Raw genomic sequence first — 22659 nt, forward strand, 5'->3', positions numbered from 1 at the left:
CTTGACTATCAATCTGTGTGTAAATAATGAATATAATATACAAGTTTCACTTTTGAATGGAATTACTGAAATAAATCAACTTTTTCATGATATTCTAATTATGTGACCAGCACCTGTACATTATGAAACAGTCTCATCCCACTGAAATGGACAATTTGTAGTTCTGTGGAAATCTCCAGCAATTAAAAAAAAAAAAAAAAAAAAAAACTCAACCTTTGAGGTGCCAATTTATGAGCTACCATGACTGTTTTACATCAGTGATCTTATCTTAGGTTGCTGCACAAGCGATGAACAGTTAACACTTCCTTTTTGTGACCAATTTTTTTTTTATTTTTAGAACTTTATAGCACACAACAAACCAACACCAAACTTAAACAAAAACAAATCCACCAAGGCCCAGGACAACCACATCAAAAGTATTACAAACATATCGCACCAAGAGGATTTTCATGTCAGCCACCGCTCGATTCCACAGAGCGACGGTTTCTTCCTTTACCTTGTGTACACGTGCAGTGGACAACTCTAGATATGCTGCAACAATGAAAGATAACGGTGAGACAGGGAATGTGGGGGTTTCCACCTCACTGCAGCAGTTAGACTAGGGAGGGGTGTTATTTCAAAAAATTTGTAAATCTGTAAGTGTTTGCATGGAATATACATGGAATAACCATAGCAGGATAAATTGTGGGTCATTTGGTTCCAAAAACCCATATGGACAGAGCCAGTGATGATATCTGGTTCAAAAATGTCATATCTTGAGAACCGCTGCACCTAGAGACTTGAAATGTGGCTCCAAATGTTGCTTGACCAAGTTTATATTCAACTTCTATGATAACAATAAGCCTATCTGGTGGGTTTTTTTTTTTTTAAGTAATTGACAAAAAAAAAACTAATTTCAGTACATATGTTACGATCAATTGTACTAAACAAAATCTATGTAGTTTTTATTTCAGGAACATCAGTTGAGTATAATCATCACATGTAAAGAATGACAGGGCCACAATTAACTAATTATAAGCAACAGAGTGGTTTTCTACGTCAACAGCACATATACGACATACGAGTTACTTGAAATTTTCAAACGCTCCGTCCATATGGGTTTTTGGAACCAAATGACCCAAAATTTATCCTGCTACGGTTTATTCCGTGTATATTTCCATATTCCATGCAAACATTTATAGATTTCCACATTTTTGAAACACCCCTCCCTAGTTAGACGAGCCAGGAGGACCTTTTCTTGTGCTTTGCGTAATATAAGTTGAGACATGTCATTCAGCAACAGAACCACAGGTGGCAAAGGAATATCAACATGTAACAGCATGTTGAAACATTTTATCATTTTCCAAAAACACAACACACCTGGAAACTCCCAAACCAGATGAAAATATTGACACTACCATGTGATCATCAGTTTGTACGTTAGTGAGATATTCCCTGTGATTAGCAGGACATGCATGAGGTCAGTGGGTCTACAAAATTTCCATATGTACCCCAATTTAAAAGGACAGCATATCCTGATCAATACAGATGAGGACCAGTGAACCTCATATTTTGGGTTATGTTGGCATCTTTTAAAATGCATAATACAGACAGAAATATCAAGTGCACTTGTTGCCAATTGCAGCATCTTTATGGCCACTGTTGCTTCTTTTAAGAATGCCTAATCCAATGTTCAAGTTTAGCAGCTACACAGGGCAATGGCTGGGAACGCGATTTAATTTTGGTTACAAACTCAATGATCAAGGTCAGAGGTCAAAGTCAAATTTCTGGCCTCGTGTTAATATCTGAGAAAATGGCTAAGAGTTGCAGTATTATATTATTCACTACCTGACCTCTATTATGGTTCAGTGCACAACAGCACCCCAAAATCCTGCAATTACCAGACACTTGACATAACCATGAACTGCTTGGAAAACAAAGAACAGCACCATGGGGGTGCTGCTTTCACCACAATGAGCCTGTTAATCTGTCACCAGACGGCTCAGCCAACAAATCACCAAACATCTCTGAAAGTTGAATTTCTACAAATACAATCAACTCGAACCCTCAGAAGGACTCCCGTAATGAATCATGATTCCACTGTGTCTCATTTCCATGCAGCATGCTGACAACATGGAACCTTGCATTCAGATGCTGAAGAGTATGAGACAGTGGAATGAAGGTCAGGTACACAGTATGGAAGCTGTAAAATACGGAGTCACATTCTCCGGTTCTCCTGCCAGATTTTGAATATGATACTTGCTGACATCGAGTGAGACACAAACATAAGCTCCCGTCACCACACACTAATGTAAAACATCCATCATCTTGAATGCACGCCAAGGCACCTGCAGCGTGCACCAACAGTGCTGTAGTGCCATCTCCTGTTACAGTGAACCTGAGACCACAGAGCCACGTGCTGTGCAACACTGCCTCCTAGAGGCACGTTAAAGTCAAGGCTGGGCACTATGGGGTTAGTACTGCATCATCATTGGTGTATTTTATTTACTGGCATACTAAACACTGACATACAGTGAGGATGACAATCACTTCAGTAGTGTAAAAAGAAAAGTTGTGAATATCTACGTTGCACCCAGTGTGCAGCTGAGCATCTTGTTGGCAGCACACCAACACTGGTGTGTGTGTGTACGCACTACCACTGTAAAATGATTTGTGCATCAAACGGAAACATGCTAGATAAGTGCAGTCCATTTACCATTACTCTGCTTCTTAAGTGCAGCAAACAGTGCGTCCACTAACGTGACAAACCATCCACAGACTCAAAATCAAGATAGTCACCAAAGAGTCACTAGAGTCCACAGTCTAATCCAACACCCAGTCCATGTCATTACTCTATCCACTTCATCTACAGTAACAAGAAAATGCATTTGGACTCTTGAACTATTATACGTCGTAATTTTGAAGCTACACTAAATTTAAAAATAACTAAATCTGGCTGCTGTATATTAAAGTTTCTAAAATAATGTCCTTTGGGCTCTCAGTGAAAAATGATCTCTACAACATGATAAAAATGTGAAGACCCAAATAATGGGTTACATAAACAATTGTGTAACAGGTAAATCATCACTTGTACAGATGAGTTTCTTCAAATGCATCAGTGTATGTTACTGTACGATAAATCTGTGTGGACAACTCCGTTCTTAAAAATGGAGTTGACATGCAAGGAGAGTAGCGAGGAAAGCAACCAAGACAGACAGCCTTGAGGTTTGTATAGGCTTCTGTGACTGATTGAAATTGTACATTGTGCAGGTTTTGCATCACCACTCAGAGCCTCTTAGTGGAATGGAGCGGAGAACAAACTTTCAACAACGAGATCGATCAAATCTGGGCTTGTATCTCCCATGTTTGAATTCATATACATTTATATTTCAAAATTAAAACATGTAACTAGCACATTGTCCGTGGGGATCCACAGGCTCTAGATTGTGTAATGTTTATAAAATAGATAGTAATGAATTAAGCAAAGCTTGTATGAGTTGGAATGGCATGTGAGTCCAGAATGTTTTCAGAACCTTAGACCTCAGCAATTTTTAAAAGAGGAAATCAACCCTTTTATTTCCTGTTAATTATGTATCCCAATTGGGTTTGTTGACAATAAAGTTGCCAGCCTTGAACTCTTGTGTTAGCGCTGGGTGTGCACTCCCCATTGCGAGCATGTCTCTGAAGTAGACTGGAAGCCACCTGGCATAATTTGTGTTGTTGGCAAAAAGTAAGGTATTAACTCATTTAATGCCTCGCAGAAGGACCCGATGACCAAGAACACAACCAGCTCCATAGACAGCACCATATGCCCAAAGTGTAATTGTGAACTTTGTTTTTTTTTTTTTTTTATTTGCACACCACTCCTGAAAACAGTACAGCCTCAGTCTTATCTGCTTGTTCATTGCAGTACTCAATGTCAACAGAAGAGCTTCTGTGTGCATTTGGCATGTCCTTTTAACAATGGCAACTGACAAAAAGGACTCTGCTTCCACCAAGGCACCTGTCCACCCACAGTCTTGTAGGAGAGTGCCCAGTGACTGAACTGCTGCCCTCTCGATAGGGAGACAACCAAACATGACCAGGTACTTGTCTTCGCCATACTGATCAGGTCATTGCCACTGCTTTGGTAGGGCATACATTGGTTGGTCATCTGTGATGACTGGTACCCAGTCAGGATTAAGATATGCCCCAACATCTGTTCTTTCTGCATCTCATTCTTGATGGTGGCAACGGAGTGAGCTTGGTCCCAAAGGAGTGGAATGAAGTAACGCTTACTTTAAATTCTCATCTATTTGAGGAAGCATGATGTGCTGACCATGTCAGGTTAACTGGACCATCTACTTTCCTCAGTCACTATTGACCTTCTCTAGCCATTGGTATTTAAGTGCAAGTTGAGGCCCACATCATCTGTGACTGGGATAGGCACTGCAATGTTCAGTGGAAAGGGGTTCTTTGTTTTAAATGATCCAGGTGAGATATTGGTAATGGAATCAGGAAGCTCTGGAACCAACTCGACTTCCTCAGGTCCAAACCCAAGTTGAGGGCGTTCTCCCTTTTTTTCCCTTGGTGGAATACTGAAACAAGGAGATACTGGTCCCATGGAAAGATGTATTTGCAGATTTTGCAAAAGGATTATGATCAGTGTTGACTATCACTGCAGTGGTGAATAACCCTTTGCGTAGTACTGGTGGATAGACCACACCCTCCTCTACATACTTCCTAACTGTGGCATCTAATTGAGCCAAGACCTCCAGCACTCTGTCATAGGAAACGCTGAGGCCATTCTCATGCAAAATTTCTACAAGGCTTCTCTTCCCAGTTTTGGCAAAGAGAGAAAGTCCCACGTTGCTGGTCCCTCTCTGTATTGGGAAAAGCAGTTATACTGCAGCAGCTCAAATGGCATGGTAAGACTTTGAAGCTTCAATATCAATTGTGATTTGATGTCTGCTCCATGTTCAACCCTCCTGTTGAGCTGAAGGACAATGAGTGATATAACATCTTTAACACAGCCTTCAGAAAATGTGCCACCAAATCTTGATTGATGGTCTAGTACATGTCAGATTTTTGCAGCTTTAGTCATCACAAGTAGTATTCTGATGAATTTGACAGTGACAAAGCCACATCTTCCTAGAATGTTAAGCGCACACCTCTTCCCTTTGTGTGAGCTTCAATATCAGGGATTTCTGCCAGCAATTTATCCTTTAATCTGGTGGTATTGAGTGTAGTAGTATCAACACCCACTTGTGCCAGACATTGTTGGTATAACTGACAAATATTTGCAAGGGAGAAGACTGTGGGACTCCCTGAATTCAGACTGGTTTCAACAATGTAATTTAAAAATTCTGAAAGAACCAGTGGGTACACACCTGTTTCCTCCTTAGTGTCGTGAATCTCTCAAGCCCTCTGAGATAGGATCTCTTCCTGTTGTACACAGCAGTGAAACAGGCACAATGGTATTTTGTGTTCGTTCATTATGGAGATATTTAGGCTTTTATGGCAGCCATCTTGGATGCCATCTTTGTTGTGACAGGTAATTTTGCAATATGGCAAACAAGCCAACATTTATGCATTTACCACTGAAAATTTGAAATGATCATTATCACCAGTTTGACTTTTCTAAAGATATGGCTTAGCAGCCATCTTGGAAAATGGTCATCTTGTATTTGTGCTAATTTCATGCTTGCATCACAAACTGAAGTACTTTACAGTTATCTGCTGTACTAGAGCACATTGGACAATTGCTCCACCTACATGAAAACTACTCCCCCCCCCCAAAAAAATGCACTGACCTTGGTTCAGTGATTGCTTACGTGGCCTGAAGCATGAGTCTAGGGGTGATTCTTAGACTACGGGCACTTATGTCCTTTGATCATATTGTATGAAAAACAGAAAAAAGGGGAAATTTCACACTTTTATAGTTATCTTTACAATGAAAGTGTCTTAAAATTTGTTCTTCATAGACTGATGACTTTTTCACCTTTTTTCAGCATTATATGCAAATATTGCCATTTTGTGCTTGTCCCACACCCAGGCTTTTGATCTTCAATGATAAAAATGAATGGTAAAGAAATGTTTTTTCTAATGTTTTAAAATATCTCTGAAAAAAATATCAGTAAAATAATCAAAACATAATTGGGACTGATAATGAATGTGTTGATTACATACACAACCTGGATGTTATACAGCGATCACTGGCGCTTCCTCAGCGTCAGTGCATTCCAGAGCCGTGTGAGTTTCTGCATGTCTCTGATACACAGATCTTTTGCCCACTTGAGTGTTATTTTTAGTAATTATTTTCTAGAAAAACAAAAGCGAAAACAAGCTGGTCAGGTGAGTGCATTTGTGCATCTCAGAGCTGCGCCTCACTGTGCTCAGCTGATTTCCAGAGAGGGAGAGAGACAGGTTTTGTTTTTTTGCTCTGTAACACTTGCTTTGACAATGAAAACAAGTTTCCCATGTCAATAAAGCTCCAATGAAACACAGAGAGAGAGCGCTTTCAGCATGCATATATATGCTGCATACTGCCGGTGTTCTGTCGAGATGAGGTGAGGTTTCTCGCGCAACTGCACATGAGTGCACTGAAAAAATTAATGAAGTTTGCTTATTTTGATGGGCAAGTAAATGTATAAATTGTTTATCTGAATGTAGTAATGTATAAAATCTACTCACTATAAAACGATAAGTATTTTTAACCTGGAATTAGCTTATTTTGACAGGCAAAATATACATACATACATTTATGCTCCTAACGTAAAATACAGAAAATGTTTTACTTACTAGGCTATAAATGCACTGAATACAATAAAATAAAATAAAAAAGCTTTGACTCCTTAACTCCAGGTGGTTTATTTTTTACAGGCAAATTACTTTACAAATATAAGAACATTGTAACAATGTAAGAAACATTTTTATAAATAAAATGTGCATGCACAGTTGCACGTCGAGCGAGTTACATCATCTCCACATGCGCAATAGTGCGACACCTCATCTCGACGGGACACCGGCATTGTGGGGTTTCCTGCTGGGTTTAATTTATTATGTAGTCATGTTTGATCCTGTGTGCTGTGCCACATGCGAGCTGCACAAATCATTCGAGCCTGCTCCGAACCACATCCTGGTTAATTGAACCGCATTCATACACAGCTGTACGACTGCCGTTTGAATTGCCTTAATTGTCTGTCACGTACGAATGCAGCTCGACTTGTTTGTTTTGCCAATTCGTGTGTTTTGTATGGCATTCAGGCTCTAGTGTGACGGGACACCTGTGGTAGTCGCCCCACCTGCACCTCAATCATCTGTCTCTCTAGCAGTACCTCTGGTGCTCTGAATATTTATCACTCTGAATTTGCAAGTTTTATTCTAGCTGGTCTCACCAGACCTCTTTAACCAGTTTGTCTATTTCTCCAGAACCATCTTGCTGTCATCTAGCTTCCACCAGTCATCCACCTGGCCTTGGCAATCCTCACAGCACATCAGCAGTCCTCGGTATCATCCCTTGCCTCCTGTTGAGCCCTGCAATACTTCAATATACTGGTTACTTTTTTTTTTTTTTTTTTTTTTTTTTTTTTTTTTTTAACTACTGCATCCTTGATTTTGGGTCCTAATCCTTTGAGCTGGACTGTCTGCAGAATCAGACAACACCTTGCCCGAGGGATCTTAGTGATTTTCCAGTCTGGCAGGGGCTTGAAGAGAGAATCATCTGGTCTCAACCCAGTGGCACTTGGGAAGTGATGGTCTAGTGCCACTGTGTATTGTCAGACTATTATTCAACCTTGTATATTTATAATAGACAAAAAAAATCTGTGTTGATTTGTCTGTTAGCGGGATTATGCCAAAACTACTGCATGGATTTTGACAACATTTTCACCACAGATACACATTAGGCCATGGAAGACTATTCAGTTTTGGAAGTGATCCAGATCCTGGATCAAGTTTTCACTTTATTCATAGGCTTTGAACATGTCAAAACTACTTCACAGATTCTCACCAAATTTTCACCACAGATAGATATTGGGGCATGAAAGACTCCACTGAATTTTGAAAGTGATGTGGAACAGGATTTCACTTTAGGGATGCACGATCCACAGTTTTTCACTTCTGAGCCTGAATTTGGATATCTGCCAATACTTTTCCGACCCGATACCAGAGCTCTGTTTGCTTTAATATTACCATTATTGTTGATTTTATGAGGATTCTTAAATCGGAGACCTGAAAGTTGAGCTACAATTTGCCAGAAGGTGCATCCAAGATGAAAGCCTAGATTTGATGTTTTGGTGAAAGCATTAAGTATTTTATTTAATAGCCTTAAAGAGAAAATATTTCCCTCTCCCCAAACTTCAAACTTTTTGGAAACACGAAGCCTTTCAGTTGTAAAATAAATGTATCACCACCGATGCTCACACACAGGATTTTAACAGACTTTTTCCCGTTTCAGCAAACAGAATCTCTGTTCAGCTCCTCGGCTGCATGCTGAGCTGGCAGTTTACAGCCTTGGGACAGTGAAGCAGCTAACTTTTTAGCACATTTTCAGCAACAATTCAGTTAAGGTTTTGGAAACGTCTGTGCTCAAACACACAATTTGAACCTGAGAGCTGAGCAGAAATTTTCCACCAACCGCAGCTAGAACACTGCGGAAGAGAGCTCTCTTAAACAGCCCAGTGTCACAGTTCCACCTGGTAGCAAGTGTATCCAGGACGATCTTGCGCTAGAGGTTGGTATGGTTAGACCAGTGGTGTCTAAACTATTCCAGAAAGGGCAGAGAGGGTGCATGTTTTCTTCAGCAGGTGATTTCACTGATAAACTCATCCCACCTGCTCAAAGTGATGTTAATTAGTGAAATCACCTGCTAGAGTCAGTGGCTGCAAAGAAAACCTGCACCTTCTCTGCCCTTTCTGGAATAGTTTAGACACCAATGGGTTAGACCCTACTTCTGTGAAGCGACTTGAGGCAGCTTTGCTGTGATTTGGCGCTATATAAATGAAAAACAATCGTCATGATTCCTCCTCTCCCAACGGCAGCAGGTCTGTCAGATCAGAAGTACTTAGCATTCTGAATAATTTGATCTGATTCCTGAAGTTGTTCTCCACATCTCAGGAATGTTTCCACCAGGCAGTGGACTTCAGGGTTACAGATGTGAGGATTGGCCTTCAAGTCTGCAACACACTCCCTGAAAGACATTCAAAAACTTTTTTACAATTGTGTGTCGATGAACAAGGTCCTATGAGATTCCAGGGAAGACTGACAGAAGGCTGCGCAGTCTTTCCATTTCTGACATGCCTGACTGGTTGCCACTGATGGCACCAAATCCAAGCAGATAGTCTCTGAAGCATCTTCACTCTGCTGAAAGTTACATAAGCTTGATGTGGCATAAAGTGACCGCTCCCTTCCATGGACAATGATTTTATCTAATGTTTTTCCTTGTACATTGCCAGGCCAAGCACAAAGGGAACTGGCTTCTCTTGTCTTCCACTGAACTCTTCTCTCTCCCGGTGTAGAACTGTACTTCCTGTCTTGAGACTGGTACGGCGCAGGGGTATTTCCTCTTTCTAGCCATTTGTAGTTGCCTGTTTGCTGACCCATTCACTGTCAGATTGCACAGAGACTGCTATGACTGATGTCCCCACTTTCAATACCGATGACCGTTCCAAACACACCATTTGCCAGTCCATCTGAATCATCAGTATTGATGGTCACATCACTCTGGCTCTGACTGCAACTGACAACTTCTCAGAGGCCCCCTGCTTCTGATAGTTTGGCTGATAACCACATCAATGAGTCCAGTCTGTACATCCTTCTTGTAGACTGCTAGGATATAAACCCCAGTTGTCATTTTCTTCAAGTGGGTCTGGTTGTGTTTGTCCACTTCCTTGTTGGTTTTAAACACATGCAGATCATCTGATGGATAGGTCAGTTTTTGGCATCACTCACATTATCAAGAGGTTCACGTCATCTGGTGAATAACTTGTCGTTCTAACTCTCACCAACAGGTCAGCAAATTCCTGGTCACCTCTCTGATGCATGCCCTCTGTTAATTCCATGAACGTGAAGTTCTCCTCCCAAAGAGAAGCATAGAGGTCTGGCATAGCTGTCTGATGGTAGTCCAAACATGTGGTTTTGTCTAATGGACTGCAGCTGAAACAACTAACTGCCAGAATGCTTACCCCGCTGAATCTGGAGTCTGGTTAAGCCTTTCCTGTGATGTCCGAGTCAACTACATATGATACAACTCAGCACCCACCATGTAAACCTCGTCAATAATAAGAAGCTTTAGTTTTCCTAGCCTGGATCTCAGTGTTCAACTTCTCACAACTTGCTAGTTGACAAAATGGTAAATGGACTGCATTTATATAGCGCTTTTCCATCTGCATCAGATGCTCAAAGTGCTTTACAATTATGCTTCACATTCACCCCAATGCCAGGGTGCTGCTATACAAGGCGCTCACTACACACCGGGAGCAATAGGGGATTAAAGACCTTGCCCAAGGCCCTAGTTGATGGTCTTTCTTCAACCGAGGGCCAGAGCTGAGTGTAGCATCATCCCTTCAATTCCAGTAAACACTCAGCAGCAGTGGCAATTCATCAGTTTCAAAGTGCCCAGACAGGTTGCAGCAGCTTCATGGTCTCATAGTGGACTAGCTGTATGACATGGCTTTTTCCTACCCCTCCTGGGTCGCTCAGTAATACTCTGCACTCAGGAACGGGCTGGTCATGTTTCAGCCCACTTCCTGCTTTTGATTAAGGGACTGCATCATGGACCTGTACTCCTGGGGAGTCAATGACTTGTCTCACTCAGAGAATCTCACCTGCAGTTCGGAAAAATCAGCTCGAGCAGTCCAGGTTCTCTTTCTCAGCCTCAAATTCCTTCTTTGATTCTTCCTTCTTCCTGTTGAACAAGATTAGATCTTCAGGGACACAGCATCCCAAGCATTTTCTAGTGGACCCATTCTGTTCAAATCATCCAATGCCTCGTCAAAATTTTGGCCGTTTTTGCTGAACAAAGACTTGTTCGCCCAAACAGTGTCCAAAACCTGATCATAATGTTCTTTAAGGTAGGAAAATTTGACATCAGTGCATTTGTCACACCATGGCCGCTACAGCAGATTTCTGTACTTTTCCTCCCCTTCGGCTCCTTTGTGAAATTGGACAGTGCTGCTTCCCTCATTTCATGGCACCCAATGTCGCTCAATACTTGTGACTTGAAGCTCCTGAGCACCGCAGTCCTCCGATTCACATTCATCCTGGATATCCGCAACATCGTCAGTGACTTCAGTTGGTCCTTCTTGGCCTCCTGTGATGTAACTAGCTGCAAATTCAGCCATATTTTCTCCCATTCATGTGGTCTGGATACATATCTGTCCAGTGGTGATGTGCAAGAGATACTGTCATCATGGGCCATTTCTTGAAGTACAGCTTTGGGCTTGAGAGGAGAAGTACGTTTCTCTTTGAGTGCTGTGTTCACAATACAACTTTCCTGCTGCACTTCAATGGTATGGACATCAATCTGACTTCCCTGTTTCCTAAGAATGCAGATCCGACCTCTCAGTTTTCTCTTCATGTTATCTGCTACTTTCTTTAACAGTTTACTCATTGCACATTCATTTTGTGTTATGTACATGATACAAAAGTATGGATCAGCAATGAACTCTAAATTCATATTGGCACGGCAGGTCTGGAGGATGGTTGGTTGGTTCATACTGGTTGATCCATTTGGTTGCTGGTTCATGATGAAGGATGATCACCCCCTCCTCCCATTTTTCATCACCTTGAGTGTTTGTTGGTAAGAATGTGAGCGAATGTCAGCTTTGTTCAGCAACTGGTCGAGAATCAAGGTTTCTGGCGTGTCCTTGTTAGCCAGAAATTTGTGGACATTCCCAACATGTCCACTTGTTGCTCCCACTGTCTTCCTTCCTCGTCAAGTTGCTTTGCATCATCAGGCTGTCTCACTGTCAGTGTGCTGTAACTTGGGGGTTGTGGAAAGCTGAAGCGACAAGAGCCATAACTCCTGCATGTGACAGAATGAACATGCTTCTGATGGAAAGGACAAGGTCTCTTAAGTCGCTGTCATCCTCATCAGGAATGGCATGTCTAATGCTGGCTGATGAACGATATCACTGTCGGTGTTCACATCAACTTCAGAGAATCCATGATCCAGAGAATAGTGTGAGCATGTGGGGAGCCACGGGCCTGGAATTCGATGCATATCGGGTAGCCCTGCAGATGGCCTATAGGGTGAGCTCTTCCTTCAAAAAATTCTTTGAACATATCCAAGTCATACTGAAATTGTCGGGATGCTGTGACAGGACTGCGTCGTAGCCAGTCACTCTTATCCTGCCAGCCCATGTTCTTCACATCATCAACAGTGAGGGATTTCTCATACTGGCATGCGTTGCTTCGGAATATTTCAGGTCAATGTATATCTGCATCTGACAATATTAGAAACCAAGTTGGGATTCCAAGCTGTCGAACCACGGCCAGAGCTCAAACAAACCTCCATTCCAGTAAGCCGGAGACCTTTTGACGGTCTTCAAAAACCTGAAAGCTGTGTGCATTTGTATCATAGCCTGGACAATTTCAGTATACTTCAACAAGCCTGCGTTGATGCACCAGTCTTTGAAGGTCTGTCCTCGACTCTGCCGCAAGGATATTTGAAGACCGTCTCACTTGTTTCACTTCCATCATATCCTGGGCCATCAAAGACTGTCAATGTCCTGTGAAAATTGGCTCTCTTTGTGAAGAAATCTTTGAAGTACTTCTGTGGAGTTATTGATCTGGGTTAATCTTCGCATAGTCCTTTGCCATAAGGATACTTGGTTGCCAATTCCTCTTATTTTTTGCATGAAGACGCAACTGAATTTTGGAGGTGATCTGGATCCGATTTGGCGGACGTCAAATCTCCGATTGCTCTTGTTCATATTGTAGTTGCTGTCAGGACTTTCAAAAACATTTGCACAAAATCTGTAAAGTAACTCTGGTTTTACTTATGTTATCTATATTATAATAGCCAAGTGGCCTCTGTGTGTGTGTTGCTTGGATCATGGAGAAACTGGGGAGAGCTGACATTTGTCATGTTTATGTACACTCAAAAATATAAACGCAACACTTTTGGTTTTGCTCCCATTTTGTATGAGATGAACTCAAAAATCTAAAACTTTTTCCACATACACAATATCACCATTTCCCTCAAATATTGTTCACAAACCAGTCTAAATCTGTGATAGTGAGCACTTCTTTGCTGAGATAATCCATCCCACCTCACAGGTGTGCCATATCAAGATGCTGATTAGACACCATGATTAGTGCACAAGTGTGCCTTAGACTGCCCACAATAAAAGGCCATTCTGAAAGGTGGAGTTTTGTTTTATTGGGGGGGATACCAGTCAGTATCTGGTGTGACCACCATTTGCCTCATGCAGTGTAACACATCTCCTTCGCATAGAGTTGATCAGGTTGTCAATTGTGGCCTGTGGAATGTTGGTCCACTCCTATTCAATGGCTGTGCGAAGTTGCTGGATATTGGCAGGAACTGGTACACACTGTCGTATACGCCGGTCCAGAGCATCCCAAACATGCTCAATGGGTGACATGTCCAGTGAGTATGCCGGCCATGCAAGAACTGGGACATTTTCAGCTTCCAAGAACTGTGTACAGATCCTTGCAACATGAAGCCGTGCATTATCCTGCTGCAACATGAGGTGATGTTCTTGGATGTATGGCACAACAATGGGCCTCAGGATCTCATCACAGTATCTCTGTGCATTCAAAATACCATCAATAAAATGCACCTGTGTTCTTCATCCATAACAGACGCCTGCCCATACCATAACCCCACCGCCACCATGGGCCACTCGATCCACAACATTGACATCAGAAAACCGCTCACCCACACGACGCCACACACGCTGTCTGCCATCTGCCCTGGACAGTGTGAACCGGGATTCATCCGTGAAGAGAACACCTCTCCAACGTGCCAAACGCCAGCAAATGTGAGCATTTGCCCACTCAAGTCGGTTACGACGACGAACTGGAGTCAGGTCGAGACCCCGATGAGGACGACGAGCATGCAGATGAGCTTCCCTGAGACGGTTTCTGATAGTTTATGCAGAAATTCTTTGGTTATGCAAACCGATTGTTTCAGCAGCTGTCCGAGTGGCTGGTCTCAGACGATCTTGGAGGTGAACATGCTGGATGTGGAGGTCCTGGGCTGGTGTGGTTACACGTGGTCTGCGGTTGTGAGGCTGGTTGGATGTACTGCCAAATTCTCTGAAACGCCTTTGGAGACGGCTTATGGTAGAGAAATGAACATTGCATACATGAGCAACAGCTCTGGTTGACATTCCTGCTGTCAGCATGCCAATTGCACGCTCCCTCAAATCCTGCGACATCTGTGGCATTGTGCTGTGTGATAAAACTGCACCTTTCAGAGTGGCCTTTTATTGTGGGCAGTCTAAGGCACACCTGTGCACTAATCATGGTGTCTAATCAGTATCTTGATATGGCACACCTGTGAGGTGGGATGGATTATCTCAGCAAAGGAGAAGTGCTCACTATCACAGATTTAGACTGGTTTGTGAACAATATTTGAGGGAAAAGGTGATATTGTGTATGTGGAAAAAGTTTTAGATCTTTGAGTTCATTTCATACAAAATGGGAGCAAAACCAAAAGTGTTGCATTTATATTTTTGTTGAGTGTATTTTGGGTCAAGGATGAACACTGCAAAAACAGGAAGTTGACAGGACTAATATTTTGGAAGCAACTACGGCTACTAGCCAACAACTGAACAATTCACATTGATAATTACATTGTGGATTTACATGTAATTGCAGTAGGGGGCTGGTAAATCTATATATTAAAAGCAAAGGGACATCTGTGTACATGTATGTGTTTTTATGTAGTAAGGTCAATGCAAGTAAAGTACATAATATAATTGTAAACACATGCATGACAACAAAGTGAACACACTTATTTCCATTGTGGACCATTAAAAAAAAAAACAAACAAGATAGAAGCAATAATAAGTTTCTATATGATAAGAACCTAAACAATTTATAAATACATTAAAAGAGTAAATTAACAAAAAAAATATGTAATTAACAGGAAATAAAAGGGTTGAGTTCTTCCTCTAAAAACTGTTGAGGTCTAAGGTTCTCACACACCATTCCAACTCATAGAAACTTTGCATAATTTATTACCACCCTTGAAAAATGTCAGCAACCCATTTTATAATCATTACCCAATCTAGAACCCGTGGATCCCCACAGGCAATGCTTTAGCTTCATTTAATCTTTTATTTATGTTATTTTAGTGTGTTTGTGTGTTGGTGTTTGATCAACAATTAAACCAAAACAATTAAAAGGTCTGTCATATAGTGTGTGCACGTAGGGAGGGGAGGAACCATAATCTCGCCTAGGGCACCAAAATGCCTAGAGCCAGTGTCGCAGACCGAGCGGCCCGGCCCGCGACATTTCAGGGCTCAGAAGCTCTTCTGAGATGGACTCTTCACCCAGAGCAATCAAATGGATTATTAACTATCAGATGACAAGGTAAAACCTCTTAAATCATTCTAAAGTCAATTTTAAGCAGAAACGAGGCGATAGTCTGTGACGCTTTGAAATGACCAGGGCACAGTGAACGCATCAGCTAGCAGCTCCTGTAGCTGCGGCGCTCTGATCGCTTCCTCCGTCTTTTATGATGCAATAATGCTTAATTTATGTGGAAATGATCTTGTGTACCAGTGTCGCCAACCGAATGGTCCCCGCTAAAAATCTGTCTGCCCTGCCTTCACTGCGCATGCGTCATTAGCCATGGCTCACGGATTAACACCTCATTTCTGCTTCAAACTGCACTCCAGTCATCTGTCTCAGTGACAAATAGCTGAAGCTTTTGTGCAACAATGATTTCCACATAAATTTAGCATTGTTTCATCATAAAAGACAGATGAAGCGATCAGAGCGCCACAGCTACACGTGCTGCTAGCTGATGTGTTCACTGCGTGTTGGTCATTTCAAAGAATCAGTTTCTGCTTAAAACTGACTTTAGAAGGATTTAAAAAGTTTTACCTTGTCATCTGATGGTTAATAATCCCATTAATCCATTTCATTGCTTCGGGTGAAGAGACCGTCTCAAACGTACTGCTGTGGTCCGAAATGACGCATTGGAGGCAGGAGGACCCATTTTTAGGGGGGGACCACTCACTCTGTGACACCGGCTCTGCCTAGTTGGAACAATACATAAAGTGCATATATATATATATATATATATATATATATATATATATATATATATATGCGCACGCACATATATCCTTACTTCTATTTCATTACTATAGCATAAATCCAATATACTTCACATTTTATGTTAACTTTAATTAAACATGCATCCAAATCTGCATTTCAGGCCTGAAAAACATTCCTAAATAAAAGAAAGAAAAAAAAAAAATCAATCCCACCCCCAACAACATTCATATGACTTCCTGTAGAATGTGGGGGAGTCTTGTGTAGTTTGTGTGCGAGCTTTCAGTTTTAACGTTGAATTTGTAAAGTAAAATTCTACAAAACCGAGTATTCTACTGACCTCGTCATAAGAAGCAGGTGTTTGGAGCAGAAAAAGCTTGTTCTAGTCCTGAAGCTCTCGTATATCATTTGTTAGCAGCGAGCTGCCTCATAATAACACACAGCCGCTGCCAATTTAAAAACTGCAGCGGGTTCGCTGATTGGGCACAAGGGAGCGTGGCGTTGTAGTTTCGTGTGGCTTTCAAAGACTGTCGGAAATATTAGACTCCGTAAGGAAGATTACTGTGAGTCAACGAAAGTCACGGACGCTGTGACGGCAAGACTCAAAATGTAAAGTTGCCTAAAATGTGACATATTGTCACTGAAAAGTTTGACTCGACGTCAGTGAATGTCTGCTTATGATGCACACAAGGCAACATTTTCCTCAACAAAATATTTCTGTTGTTCACACAAGAGAATGAGCTTTTGGTGAACACATAAGTACACACACACACACACACAAAAATGTGTCCAAATAACATAATTTTCTTCCATATTTCAATTGGAAACATAAGACATATCGTAACACCATCAGACTTTTTTCCAAAGTACATGATCTTGTGGGTACAAGATCATTATTATGTGTTCATAAGACCACATGTGTGGTTAATAATGTCACCATAAGATACTGATTTAGTGCTACAAGATATTTTATCAGGGGGAGGAGGAGTAACAGGAAGACAGGAGACAGGAAGGAGAGGAACAGTAGTAGCCAGTAAACCAGTATTGATCAGTATGTCTAGTATTTATATATTTATATTTAGATTTGCTAAGATCATAACATGTTACCAGAAAACATTTTTTAGAAAAAAAAAAAAAATAATATATATATATATATATATATATATATATATATATATATATATATATATATATATATATATATATATATATATATATATATATATATATAAAAATATTGTCTTATATAGACATTATTATCTTGGGTGCATAAATTGAATACATGTTCCATTGAGATTATATCTTCTTGTTCCTACAAAATATGGTGCACCCAAGATAACTTGTTACTGCAAGATCTTACATAATAATGTTAGAACTAACTTTTCATAAGCTAAATTAGATATGATCAAATGTCAGATGGAGTTAGTTAATGCACTTGAATCAAAGTTTTTTTGTGGTGCTGTCAGGTTTTTGTTTTTTTTTTTTTGTTTTTTTTTTGGGGGTTTCTAAATTCTTTTGCAGATCATTTTCACAGATAATTTTCCCAGAACATTGGATATCTCTACTATGCATATTTGTGTCATTGCTTTTTGGCACTTGGTTTCCAATTGATAACTGGAAGATAAACAGGCATAAAATTGGAACATCCAATTTTGGTGGTGTAGGTAAATTCACAACAGAAAAAATGAGAGTGACTGAGGCTTTGATTGAGATATCATGTAAAATGTACACCAAATGGGCTTTTCAATATTAAATTCAAATCTCTACAAAATCCACAAACCGGATCAGATCTGGATCAAACTTTGTCAGGCGATACTGAGTGGCAGTCTCCACCTCATTTTCAAATATGAGAGTAATTAGGGCATGTTTGTTTAAGATATAATGTAAAAATATCCATTAAACAGGGTTTTCAATGTTAAATTTAAATGTCCACAACACTTTAATCTGAATCAAACTTTGTCAGTCGATAAAGGATACCATCCTCTCAAATATGAAATACATTTTATGTTTTTTGACAGTTATGAACTTTTGAAAATTCATTCAATGTTAAATGATAGGGATTTTTTTTCCCCATTTTTAAAGATTTTTCCTGGTTTCTGACATTTCAACTATGACCTTCAAAATTGAATCAGTTCTTGCGTTTCAGGATATGAATCCTCTGTACAAATTTCATAACGATATATGAAAAATTGTGGGTTACAGACTGTTCACAAACAGACAAACAGACAGAGGTGAAAACATAACCTCCGCCAAACTTCATTGCCGGAGGTAAGCAAAGGCAGAAGTGAACCTCACTGGGTCATCGTCTTCTTCGTTTTCTTCTGTTGAGTTTATCAGCGACACAGTGGATTACCGCCAACAACTGTTTGGGAGTGGAGCATTAATGGAGGTTGACATCCGCCGCACTGGGTCATTTTAAATAGAAATCGTTCAAGAATGAAAAAATAATAATACGAACTGGTTACCATTATTTTAAATAAACGGTCTTTTCCAGAACATAAAAAATGTAAAGTTTTTGGTTTCATTTTCGTTCCACAAACCAGTTCAAAGCCTTGACTTTACCAAAGGCACACTGAAAAAAGAACCAACTTTAAAAAGTGTTACAATTGGTAAAACGTGAATGAATTAATTTGTTTGAAATTAAGTTTGTAAGTTAGAGTTGATCAAGAGTTAATCTAACTTACAAACTTAAGTTCAAAGTTGAAAAAGTATCGGTATCGATATCGGCGATCAATACCAAAATTCCCAGTATTGTATACCTCTAGACTAAACCTTTCTTAAGAGGGTTGGGGGGGTGGGGTCTGGGGGTGAAGCCCCCTGAAGCTGAAGGGTTTTAGCCATGCTAATGCTCCCCAGAACTATTTTAATGAAAAAAGTTTGAAGGATATAAATTACATGGTGAGATGGTGAGGAACTTCCAGTGATGTGAGAGGCAAATAAAGAAAAATGCTTTTCAATAGTGGAGGGTGGCAGCATGGTGGATTAGTGGTTTGCAGTGTTGCCTCACAGCAAGAAGGTCATGGGATCGATTCCCACCTGTCGCCTTTCTCTGTGGCATCTCCTCCAGGTGGTCTGGTTTCCTCCCACATCCAAAGACAAGAAGGTTAGGTGGATTGGAAACTTTAGAATTGTCCAGGTCTCCCTTGTAAAAGAGATCTCGATCTCAATGGGACTAACCTGGTTAAATAAAGATTAAATATATATCTCCCTGAGTACTGGTCCATGAAAGTGGGCCCAGAACAGTTTTAACCATATCAATTAAATACTTAATCTGTTTAATTTATGTAAGTTGTTTTAAATTTATTTTTACGTCAGACTGTTGTGATTTTGACCTTGGTAATGGTTCACCAGCAGCGTGAGGGTGGAAGCTGCGATTTCCGGGCGACACCTGAAGGCATCAGCGTTGGCCGCTGCCTCCCCGCCGTCGTCCATTAGAGCTCCGCTCCATCGCTGTACGGCGCAGGCCCGAAGTAGCGCAGCCGCTCTGAGGTTAGTGCCCTACCGCGCAATCTCCATGTATTTCAGCCCCGGCGCAGCCGCATTCATCGAACCCGGCAGCGCTGGCGTGAAAGATGCCGTTTGTTTGTACATCGGTGGCATCGGGGTTGTCCGTGATGCGGTGTTATTGCGGGTTCGATCATCTTATAGACGTCTGTCGACAACAAGCTCAAACAGTAGAAGAGCGGAGGCCTGTCGGCGCCGCTTTCTCGTTTTTTGTACGTTTAAACGTTAGCTGCGGCGTTTTCTGGCGCTACCTGTCAGTGCACATTGGTCTGTGTGCATATTTGGATTTTAATGGCGTTTACCTGAGCGGATTTAGGGTTATTTCCAGTCTGTTGGTGATGTAAAAATGAGCTCCGACAAAATGATTAGCAAAGCTAGCTAAAGCCAAATGTAGGACATTGCTAGCTTAGCTTCGCCCAGATTAACTAATAAAGTCACTCGGTGGAGAATTTTCCCGCAGTGTTGTATATCACGTCTCGTACATGTTACTGGAAATATACAAATAAACACGACTGAATGCAAAAAGGGTTAAAAATATACATAAGAGGTTATACTCGTAGTGTGGATGAAATTATTCTTGGATGTAATTACTGGTTAAGTGTCTAATAAAGGGTAATTGTCATAACTTGTATGGGACAGAGCACATTGAATAAATAATATATGTCAGCTACTTTAAAACTAGGAGGGCTGTCAATAAAGTATAGGGTTTTTTTATTTTTTTCAAAAACTATATGGATTTCATTCATATGTTTTTACGTCAGACATGCTTGAACCCTCGTGCGCATGCGTGACTTTTTCCACGCCTGTCGGTGATGTCATTCGCCTGTGAGCACTCCTTGTGGGATGGCTTTCAGTGGAGTGAGTATATGAGAAATTGTTTAACAGCTGGGCATGTTCCAACTTGTCCTTAACGCTTCCAACAGAGGTGTTTTTCCTGTGGCGGAGCGTCGCGGCGGCTGCGAGCCGACGCTGCAATCCGTCCACACGTCTTTCATTAAAAAAACCTCCTTTAACAGTGGAATATCCGGATAAAATGCTGAAACCGACTTCTTCTGAAACTTCTCTGTTCTCTCACGACGTCCTGGATCAATAGAGCCTGAAATGTGGAGGTTTTCAGCTTGAAACAGGCTGACGACGGCGCCTGGGAGCGCTGAGCGACGTCCCACTCCGTGGGAAGTCTTTAAAGCAACAGTATCACCTCAAAATCTCTCATCAGCCGTTAAAATTTTCACCGAAAACCAGCTGAATTTTTCGAACCGTGTCCACTTCGATGTGCCTCACAGGTTTAGAAAAAATTTTGATCAAACAAAGCACCAGTCTCTCAACAACTTCTCCGACAAAGGAATTCCGACGAGCGGCTGGACGACTCCTCCCACAAGGAGTGCTCACAGGCCATACGACGTCACCGACAGGCGTGGAAAAACTCACGCATGCGCACGAGGGTTCAAGCATGTCTGACGTAAAAACATATGAATGAAATCCATATAGTTTTTGAAAAAAATAAAAAGGACCTATACTTTATTGACAGACCTCATATATGGGTGGAGGCAAAGGGTGGACTAAAGTGTCCTCAGCCACCCCATAAACAAATATATAAGCCGTGGTCACAACCCGCCGTACTTGCACATGCGTGCAGTTTACTTGCAAAAACGTGGGCTAAATCCGTACGTCATAAGTACTGCCTCAGTACGAATTTAGGAGCACGCAGACACGCCGTAGAGGTTTTAGTGCATGCAGAACTTTCACTGCGGATTCACCAGCAGTACAGATGACGCATGTGAGCACTGCCTCAGTACGGATTCAAAGCAGCACATTTTCATTCAATTACTATTGATTTAACCAAATCCGTACGTAGGCAGTACGGATTTGGAGGCTGACAGACTTGCATGCACAACGCAGCTTCTCACTTGAACTTGGACTTTATTTCCAAACGTCAGCAACACACACTCCACAGCTTCAGTCTGATAACTAGCTTTAACTTTTCGAGGCAAGTAAACACATACAACTGACCGCTGCAGGCTGGACATGCTCATGCATCGCCGACGTCGAAAAACGCCTGCCGCTCCGGTCCCGCTCATAAAAAAAGAAAAGCGACCCCCCCCCCCCCAACACACACACACTGCTTTATTGTCATCTCTCTTTATCGTTACGCTCCTAGAGACGTGCGTTGAACGTACTCCCTCCCTCCTCTTGCTATTGCCTCCGTACGTTTTCACAAAAACGTAGTGGCCGTGGCATCCGCAGAAAACGTACGGCGAAAAAAAACGCACGGTGGGTTGTGACCGGGGCTTTACAAAAAAAAACTAAAAAAACATGGCATGTCTCCATAATCACTGCATACTGTGAAAAAAGTATTTTTAATACAGTAGAACCCACCTAAGTCGTCATTGTATAAATATGTATGGATATTTGCACTCACTGGACAAAAGCAAAAGTCCCAATGCTTTTGAATGGTTTTCCATGTAATAAACACTGTGTATAACGGATTTTGTATAGCAGATTTTCACACACATCAGACAAAATGTCCTGTCCAGTCACAATTCATTTTTATTCAAAACCCTTCGCCTATACCGGACAGAGCAGTCTAGTCGTGCCCAGTAACAGAGGTATGAAATGAAGTTCATCACTGACACTCGCTGATTCGAGGAAAGTGGGTACCGTATTTTCTTGATTAAAAGCCCCACCTTTTATTTTTTCAAACTGCTCAGACATGGGTCCTAAACGAGGCAGGGTGTAATTCAAGGCTAGTGATTATTAAAAAAAACTGATGCTTGCTGCCTGCGCTGTAATATGATGTTAAGTTTCACACATATCCCTGGGTGTGAGTAGCCAAACCACTTTAGATCATATAGCTCGCTGCCTGGCTGCGAACCCTCTGTGGAGCCTGACATGCACCTGCTAAACAACTGAGTCCGCAAAGGCTATGATTTGTAATTTTTATGT

General features: G+C 41.3%; 1 protein-coding gene and 1 long non-coding RNA gene across 2 annotated transcripts in view; one reads left to right on the forward strand and one right to left on the reverse strand.

Annotated features, from left to right (window-relative positions):
• The window catches only part of LOC117504477, a 757689-nt gene that overhangs the window by 594636 nt on the left and 140394 nt on the right, over window positions 1–22659 (reverse strand). The gene's annotated exons all lie outside the window — the stretch shown is intronic.
• nrf1 (nuclear respiratory factor 1) overlaps window positions 19605–22659 on the forward strand; it is a 76855-nt gene continuing 73800 nt past the window's right edge. The window contains exon 1 of the mRNA XM_034163941.1: window positions 19605–19701. The gene's annotated coding sequence lies outside the window, so the exon portion shown is untranslated. The remainder of the gene's footprint in view (window positions 19702–22659) is intronic.

This window comes from Thalassophryne amazonica, chromosome 22 (genome assembly GCF_902500255.1).
Source record: "Thalassophryne amazonica chromosome 22, fThaAma1.1, whole genome shotgun sequence".
Lineage (NCBI taxonomy): Eukaryota > Metazoa > Chordata > Actinopteri > Batrachoidiformes > Batrachoididae > Thalassophryne > Thalassophryne amazonica.